Source organism: Syngnathoides biaculeatus, chromosome 15 (assembly GCF_019802595.1).
Source record: "Syngnathoides biaculeatus isolate LvHL_M chromosome 15, ASM1980259v1, whole genome shotgun sequence".
NCBI lineage: Eukaryota > Metazoa > Chordata > Actinopteri > Syngnathiformes > Syngnathidae > Syngnathoides > Syngnathoides biaculeatus.
Window position 1 is genome coordinate 48,305 of NC_084654.1, and position 9,072 is coordinate 57,376.

A 9,072-nucleotide genomic window follows, 5' to 3' on the forward strand; every position below is an offset into this window, starting at 1 on the left:
AAATCTTATCTGGACCACAGTGTGCCATTCCAAATGATGTTCAATCAAGTGAAGTGACCACAGGTGGACTCCATTCAAGTTGGAGAAGGACTGAAAGGATCATCAGTGGAAATCTGATGCACCTGAGCTCAAGTTTGAGCGGCATTGCAAATGGTGGAAATACTCACGCATTATGTTTGAATATTTACATGATTTGTAAATTGACACAAAAAACACGACTGCTTTGTATTTTATGAAGATTTAAAAAAAAATAAAACTATCTTTAAAATGACTTTTGATTAAATCTAACAGCAAAATGTGGAAAATGTGAGTCGCATGACCACACCCCTGACAAACGCCATTCTTTTAAATGGTTGACGAAGCTACATCACAGTTTTCATGAGGCAGGTATGATAGTGCTAACATAATATTTCTGGAGAGAAAAAGAAGAAGGGTACTATTACCTCATTCTAACCTCGCTGTATACATGACATGCACAAAATGTTTATTGTTTTAAACAATTTGGATTTTTTGTTGACTTGTCTTGTGAAGTCTTTTATCATCTTCCATCATCTTATTGGTGCATTGGATTGTCATGTACTGTCTTCATATTGTCTTGTATCAATTTGATACTTTTGTATTTCTTCTGTACTGTTTTGGGCAACTTTTGACTCGATAAGATACTGTAGAAGGAAACAATGTTCTTGTGCACACAAAAATGTAAGAACATTTAAATGTGACATGCAAGAATTGAAATTTCTCTAATGAGTATATCATATTATACAGTTGGAGTAATGCTAATATTTCCAGTTTTCCCTCAAGTAATACTGCATCGGAACAGGTAATGATAGAATCTTTGCCCAGAACCCACCACTGACCTCAAGATTTGAACTCATCCCAAAGAAAAGAATGCACGCTCGTTGTCAGCAGGATTTGAACCTGCGCGGGGGGACCCCAATGGATTTTTAGTCGATCAACTTAACCACTTGGCCATGACAACCTGATTGCAGAGCTTTGTGGATGCATGTTTTTTTTTTTAACCTTATGGTGGTCTTCGTGATTTGGGTGTTTGTTGGCTTTCAAGAAGACATTGTCAGTGACAGTGAAATAAAAAAAAATACACTTTTTACAAAAGAAAATAAAAAATAATCTGATGATGGTGACACGGTGGATCATGTGGTGAGAACATTGGCCTCACAGTTCTGAGGATGGCAGTTCAAATCTCGGCCCCACGTGTGGAGTTTGCATTGTTCCCTGGGCCTACGTGGATGTTTCCGGGCATCTGGTTCCCTCCCACAACCTGAAAACATGCAACATTAATTGGACACTCTAAATTGCAACATTGGTGTGATTGTGAGTGCGACTGTTGTCTGTCTCTATGTGGCCAGTGATTGGCTGGCAAGAAGTTCAGGATGTACCCTGCCTCCCTACAGCTGGGATAGGCTCCAGCAGTCCCGCGACCCTTGTGAGGATAAGCGGCATAGATAATGGATGGATGGAAATTATGGCATGGCTTTCTCTTTCACTACCCATCGATACGGAGAAGGACCCAAATGCAGTTCCAAAGTCAAGGATCAGGCAGACAGTCAAGTGGAGCAGCAGTAGTCAGGACGTCGGGCTCGTAAATGCACGACTCGGGTGAGAGGCAAGCAGTTAAAGAGAAAGTCATTATTCATTCCAGAGTCGGTAATAGGGGAGTCAGTAAGCACAAACAGCAGGAATAGTAGCAACAATCTTCAGGCTAGGTCGGTACACGGGAGGTTGGCGTCAGGAATGCAGAAGTGCGGGAACGAGGCATGCGAAGTGACAATCTGGCGAAGACCATTTGTCCAGTGGGTCCGATAAGTACAGGGGTTAATCAGCGGGGATGAGGCGCAGGCGTGCGCCTCCTAATTAGCGCCGGTCTGCTGGGAACCACCCAGCCAGGGCTGGAACGGCAGGGGCACGACACCCCTTCACATTTTCCACATTTTGCTGCTAGATATCATCAAAAGCTGTTTTGAATATAGTTTTCTTTGAAAAAAAATCTTTATAAAATATCTCATAAAGGCAGTTGTGTTTTCAGACATTTGTGTCAATCTGCAAATCATGTAAACATTCAAAGATAATGCGTAAATCAGTATTTCCACCATTTGCAATGCCATTGAAACTTGAGCTCAGGTGCATCAGATTTCCACTGATTATCCTTTCAGTCCTTCTCCAACTTGAATGGAGTCCACCTGTGGTTACTTCACTTGACTGGACATCATTTGGAATGGCACACAGCTGTCAAGATAAGATGCGCTAAGGATAAGCGGCTCAGAAAATGGATGGATGGATCTTCAGATGGTTTTGAAATTGATTCATTCACTGTTGACATGATTTCTTTGGTCGCCTGCTGGTGTTCGAGGTGTTCAGTGTGGAAGCAGAATAATTCATCAACATCCGATTCATGTCCTTGCTCTGAGGCTCCAAACATCAAGGGAGAGCCCTGGAATGTACTAATCTTGGAATACGTCCAGTTTTTGTCAAAGCACTTATCACAACAGGCAGATCTCTTGGAAAGTGGTGGAAATTGACCCCACGATTAAAATAATAACAGATTAGAAAAAAAAAATCACATTTGACAGATTAAAAAATACCTTTATAGATTTGGGTGTTTGTTGACTTTCAAGAAGTATTTCTCAGCATCACAAAATATAAAACACTTTAACTTACAAAACAAAATTGAATTAATCTAATGTGGTACGCGAGGTTTTGCACTGAGCAATTTGGTCCGCGACCTTGTATGATGCGAACAGTCCTCGCTAGCTTACTGAAGTAGCTTTCACAACTCGGGATGATTGTGAGCAATATTCGAGACGTTTTCAAAGAAAATAATCCAGCATTTTTTCAGCACGACTGGGGTGGAACCTCTTTAAGTGCCGCATGAATTTATTTGGCTTCATGTCCACTGCCACCATTTTTTTTATTTCCTCGTCGTCACAGTGAACCCAAGCGTTGCATACGCTTCGTCATATTTTCTCGTCTTAGCTTTCGGGTGACTTTCCTTTGTCTCATTGTCTTTGTCTCTTGTCCTTTTTTGTCATCGCTGTTAAAAAAATGTTCATGCTGTCTCTTATGGGTTCATTTACTGTACTTCGGATCGCCAGCACGCAGTTAAGAGGAAACATTGGCTGACTTTTTTTTTTAAAGGGGACACCATCCTGCGATCAACCGATGCATTGAGCACCCCAGGTCCAGCCTTTTTTCATCTATATTCATTGTCAGATTTGTGGTGACTCTGACATCCATGATTTATATGTCATGAATTGAAAAGACTCCAGACAGAAGTATTCGATAAATGGATGGAGGAAGGCCAACAAGCTTCATTGCTTCATTTGTCCAGGGAATGAGCGACTCTGGTGGGACTCAAACCCACAACCTTTGGATTACTACTCTATTAATCTAGGAGTCTAACGCACTGTCCATTGCACCACATATTGCAGGGGGTGCAGAGTGGGAACTGAAGTTTTCAGATGACACCCCAGTCGCCAAAGACGATGACCAGTCTGCGACTCGAAGGGAAGTGGATCGGTGGTGTTGGTGTTGCCTTGTGTCAACCGTCGAGACCTTCAAGTTCTTGGTCCATCCACTAAGCGCACGTCCAAGCGCCTTGTCGCGCTGCTTTTCGACAACGCCACGGTGGAGTACTTGTGCGACCGCTGCACCTCCTTGATCCGGAGGAACCCCATGGCGCCCTGGAACTTCTACCAGTATGCCCACATGCGCACCAGCCCTCCTAAAATAGATAAGTGTTTTCATTATTACTGTATCTCAAGATAGTATGTCGATGTTTCCGATAACACTCTGTTTGTTCATGATGCCCTAAAGCTTTGTGACCAATTGAATGCATCAAGCCTATCAAGTCTTCCTTGGATACTTTGCACCAATCAGCTCATGGCATAAATGCACTCGATCTTTCATTGGCTGATGTCGCGCTGGGAAGCAATCGAGCGGCTTTGTTTTAACGCAGTGCTGCTCAATTATTTTCTGTCACACCCCACCTGAACAAGAAGAAAACTATTTGTGCCCCCCCCCCTGCAGTGATTATAAATATTATCATTTGTCCATGAAGTCGTAAAGTACAGCTCTGCATAACATTGTATCCGTATTAACATTAAAGAAAACAAAAAATGAATTGGAAGCATAGTTAAACTTAAAACAAAGAATAACTTTATTAACATTGTTTTTCAGTCTGTAACAGAAAATATTTTAGGCGCATCCATTTGCCTGAAAAAAAAATCCTTGTTTAAACTGTAAACATTTTCGTACAGTAATCTCCCGCTATTTGTGTTTATAAACTTTGCTCTCAAATATCTATAGAATATCATTTCAGACTCATCTGACATTCCTCTTAAACACTTACAAATACTTACAGATGACTTGATATCACGAGCGCAAAAAGTTGAAGACTTTCTGGAACTTCCATGAACAACCCAGCTCCTTCCCCTTCAACAGTTGAAATATGTCAGTAACATACAGTACAGTATATGTTTGTTTATATATTTAGGTGATATTTGTTTTTTTGTGGGTTTTTAGTCCAAATTTTTGTTTGCATGCCTTAATTTATAGTACTACTGTACTAAAATTAGAAAATATTTTTGTGTTAAAAGATTTTTTTTCTCTTCATCTTTTCTGTGAAGCTAAACTATTGAAAAGTGCGTTTTTCTCTGTGATGATCATTATTGTTTTCCAGCAGTCACAGATGGTACACATGCCTTACTTTGGTGTAAGCAGTGTGGGTTCGATTCCCGCACAGTGATGGCGTCGATATCTGCCCTGCGACTGCCTGGTAACCAGTTCATGATGGAGTCTGCCCTTCACCTAAAGCTGGCTGGGAAAGGCTCCAGCTTTCTCGTGACCCTTGTGAGGATGAGTGGCTTGGATGATAGATAATATTTTCTGTTGTGGAAAAGAATATTATTTGTCTTTAACCAGCTAATCGGATGTCGACTGGTGTGACTGATGGCTTGATAATCGATTGTTCCTGTCTCAGTCCTTGACAGAGCCCAGACGGGTGTCTTCTCCTCAGTGCACTTTGAGACACCACGTACAAAACTCAATTCTCATTACTTTTCTCCTTCTGCAGTGGAGCGCTACACTCCCATGTTGTGACACAACATACTGTGCAGCATTGAGTACTAATGGAAGAGATGCAGCATAATCAAGAGCAAGCTCTTACAGAAAAACAAAGTCTCCATATTTTAGACCAGGGGATGGCCAACCAGTCAGAGATGAAGGGCCACATTTTTGACTGTTTTACGGCAAAGAGCCACATCATACACATGAACATCATTCCCTCCTCACACAGATATCTTTGCTCAGCCAGATTTATTGTAAACATCATACACCAACATGATGATAAGAAAAATTGACTCCTATAGAGAATCAAGACCTCAGGCCAATAATTTAAAAAAAACTTAAATAGTGTGATCCCTCACACAAACAAATTCGTTCAGCCAAATATTGTCTTGTATGGCACTGAAATGCTCACATGATTGGAGGTCTGAAGTGGATCTGTGAGTCAGTGGCCAAACTAATCTCCAATATTCACAGTGTGACGGGGCAGTTGAAGGGCTGATAGCATTTGTATAAAAATTTTGTTTTCAGGACACAAGATTTCAACAACATCACCGAGGCATTTTTTAATCAATGAGCCTTCAATATCTGGCTTTTTGGCCCTTGCAATGTTCCAAGCCGCTTGATATGATGCAAGCGTTCCTCTCTGGAGGCTTCATTTTTTTTTTATTTTAAACTGCATTTGTTTTTCTGTCTTATTTATGAAAGTGACTAACTTGTGACTGTTTAGTTTAGTCCATTTTGGAAATTCCAGGTCCATGTTAGCGTGAACTGAGCTGAAGTGAAAAATTGAAGCTATAAAACACAAAAGGCAGAGAGTGGCTCGCTGTTGCATTGAAAATAATAATAATAACGAGCCCAATCTCCATCGTGCATATTTTCCTTCTCACCCTAACCGCTGCACACCCTGCGCAGTCCCGTCTCACTTAGCCATTGATGCACATGCACACACACACTGATGTAGTTGTCACAATAACCGTAACAACCGTAATAAACTCAAGCAAAGCATGAAAATACTGTACTAAGCGCAAGCAGCGCTCACTCGCAACTACCGTGATGAATGCAATCAAAGTGCTCAGATAAACAGAACTTTGATATGCTGCGTTCCTTCACGAGAGCCGCACGAAAGGAGGCAAAGAGCCGCGGATTGGCCACCCCTGTTTTAGACAAACCAGTTTATTTATATTATACAAAGCCACAACAAGTTTTTACCTCGAGGGGAAAAAACACGCAGCAGGACAAATCATGGAGACCATCATCAGGTTAAAAAAATGTGATACAAAGTATAATACACAAAGTCCAACAGGCAGGTTGTCGTGGCCGAGTGGTTAAGACAATGGACTAGAAATCCATTACGGTCTCCCTGCGGAGGGTTGAATCCTGCCGACAACGAAAATGTAGTCATTTGTAGCATCCCAGCACTGCGGCAGAGCGTGGCGATAGGGGTGGCAAGAGATGTGTCAAATATACTTTCACAAGTTATAAACCAGCATAATGCCACAAACACAATCGCAGAATTCACCCACCAGAGCTCCGCTGATCGAATGTCTGTACATTCGATCATTCCAGTGAAAAATTAGATTACAAAATTATGTTGAATTGGTCAAAATGTGCATGTACGTTGTAGGTATTATTATGCTGAGACTCCACTTGGAATTGCAATCCTTGTGTTCAACACTATAATATCAGTCATCCGTGACCACACCACAGAAAAAAATCATCATAGTATCTTTTTTAGACGTTTTACATTTGGCCGTTTGTTGACACTGATTGGAATGTGGGGGGATTCTAAAATTAGTCTGGATTATTAGTCTGTGCATAAAGTACCCATGTGGTACAGAAGCAGAACGCCGCTTGTGTTTAAGACCGTGTGTAAATATTGCGACTGTCAGAAAGCACAGGTCAAGAAATGTTGGCTTTATTGTTAGGTCTCTGATCCGAAAATATGCCACCAAGGAAGTATGAAAGGTACTTCTACGATGTGCTACGCATTTGTACAGAACTTATTTAGTCATCTTTAATCAGACAAAATACATCTTGACCAGATGAGATGGAGCTAATGAAGTGGCCCTTGAGCACATATGGCCACTTCAAGTACCTCGGCTGAACCGACCGCCTTGAAATTGGGGAGCACGTCGACAAAGGTCCGAGGTGTCATGGTTGGTGTACTTGAAACTGGGCTTGGGGTGTTGTCTGAAAACTTCAGTTCCCACTGTGCATCCCCTGAAGCATGTGGCTCTTTGGCGCAATGGACAGCGCATTGGACTTCTAGGTAAAAAGTGTGGTAATTCAAAGGTTGTGGATTCAAGTCCCACCAGAGTCAATACAGTTTCTTTCTTTCTCTTTTCAGTTGGAAGTTCAGGTCCATCCGTCTCTCACTTAGCCATCGACGCACATGCACACACACACTGATCATGTTGTCACAATAACCATAACAACCGTGATAAACTCAAGCAAATCGTGCAAATACTGCACTAAACCCAAGCAACGCTCACTCGCAGCTACCATGATGAACGCAAGCAAAGTGCGCACATGAACAAAACTTCGAAATGCTTCGTGCCCTCACGAGAGCCCCACGGAAGGAGGCAAAGAGCCGCGGATTGGCCACTCCTTTTTTAGACAGACCACTTTATTAATATTATACTAAGCCACAACAAGGAAAGAAAATCCCCAAAACTTTTTGTCTTTACATTAAGAATACAGTTTTACTGGACTCTTAAACAAGCAATGCATTGTGGGTAAATTATTCAGTCTGAGTCAGAATCAGCGATAAATCGGTCACGGAGGGTGAGGACTGACGTCACTGAAGGATTTATAACACTTATCTTAAATGATAGTGCCAATAAAAAGAGAGAACTTTTAACTATGTCAGGAGTCTGGATTGTGTGCAGGTTTAAAGCGCTGGACTGGTGATTTCACGAAGTAAGTGCCCACCACCCCACAATTAAGAAACCAACAGATTAGTTAAAAAGCCGGTTGAAATTTTCATTGAGAGTGAAAATATTTTCTCGCTCTTCGCATCAAAATTAGTGTGGTGTGGGATGTGTTTGTGCACCAGATGAATAATTTATCATCATGTTTTTACATCGAGGGGAAAAAAACGTGAAGCAGGACAAAGCATGGAGACCACCATCAGGTTAAAAAAAATTGTGCATACACATAACCTAGCAGTCAGGTTGTCGTGGCCAAGTGGTTAAGGCAATGGACTAGAAATCCATTGGGGTCTCCCTGCGCAGGTTCGAGTCCTGCCGACAACGAATGTGCAGTCTTTTGGTTTGGGATGAGTTCAAATCATGAGGTCAGTGGTGGGTTTTGGGAGAATTACCTGTTCCGATGCAGTATCACTCGATGGAAAACTGGAAATATTAGCATGATTCCGTATCCACTTGACGAAATACTTCCAGCACCTGGTATTCCCAGGCGGTCTCCCATCCAAGTACTAACCAGGCCTGACCCTGCTTAGCTTCTGAGATCGGACGAGATCAGGCACTTTCAGGATAGTATGGCTGTAAGCGGAAGCTACAGATAAAAAACGGGGGGAAAGTATTTTCTTAAAATATGATTCTGTTTCCATTTGACAAAATGCTGACAGCACCTGGTATCAGTCAATTTAGGGAGTAGATTTGGGTGTCTGTTGGCCTACACAAAGTCAGTGTCAGGATGGCTGAGCAATCTAAGGCGCCAGACTCAAGGACTAAAATCCTTCCGGTTGATGGGTATTCTGGTCTCCGAATGGAGGCGTGGGTTCGAATCCCACTTCTGACACACTGGGGCCCCATAACTCAGTGATGAGGGCATTGGTTTGGTTAACCAGTGTTGGGAAGTCTTTCCTCACTAGGGCCTCCACTCCCCAAGAGGGGTTGTGGCAGGAATCCGGCGTAAAAACTGTGCCAATTAAATATGAGCGTTCATCTTAGACCCCTGACGGGACAAGCTGAAAGAAAGCTTTTGGCAGCACGGTGGATCAGATGGTAAATCGTCAGCCTCACAGTT

At 42.2% G+C, this 9,072-nt stretch overlaps 4 non-coding genes across 4 annotated transcripts; 2 read left to right on the forward strand and 2 right to left on the reverse strand.

The window, feature by feature from the left end:
• Positions 1-897: 897 nt before the first annotated feature.
• Positions 898-979, reverse strand: trnaf-aaa (transfer RNA phenylalanine (anticodon AAA)). Its single transcript has one exon. It is a non-coding gene; the product is annotated as a tRNA-Phe (tRNA).
• Positions 980-8,254: 7,275 nt separating this feature from the next.
• trnas-aga (transfer RNA serine (anticodon AGA)) lies at positions 8,255-8,336 on the forward strand. Its single transcript has one exon. It is a non-coding gene; the product is annotated as a tRNA-Ser (tRNA).
• Positions 8,337-8,474: 138 nt separating this feature from the next.
• On the reverse strand, positions 8,475-8,593 carry LOC133513843 (5S ribosomal RNA). Its single transcript, XR_009798632.1, has one exon. It is a non-coding gene; the product is annotated as a 5S ribosomal RNA (ribosomal RNA).
• Positions 8,594-8,733: 140 nt separating this feature from the next.
• On the forward strand, positions 8,734-8,844 carry trnal-caa (transfer RNA leucine (anticodon CAA)). The gene is made up of 2 exons: positions 8,734-8,771; positions 8,799-8,844. It is a non-coding gene; the product is annotated as a tRNA-Leu (tRNA).
• The last annotated feature ends 228 nt before the right edge of the window (positions 8,845-9,072 follow it).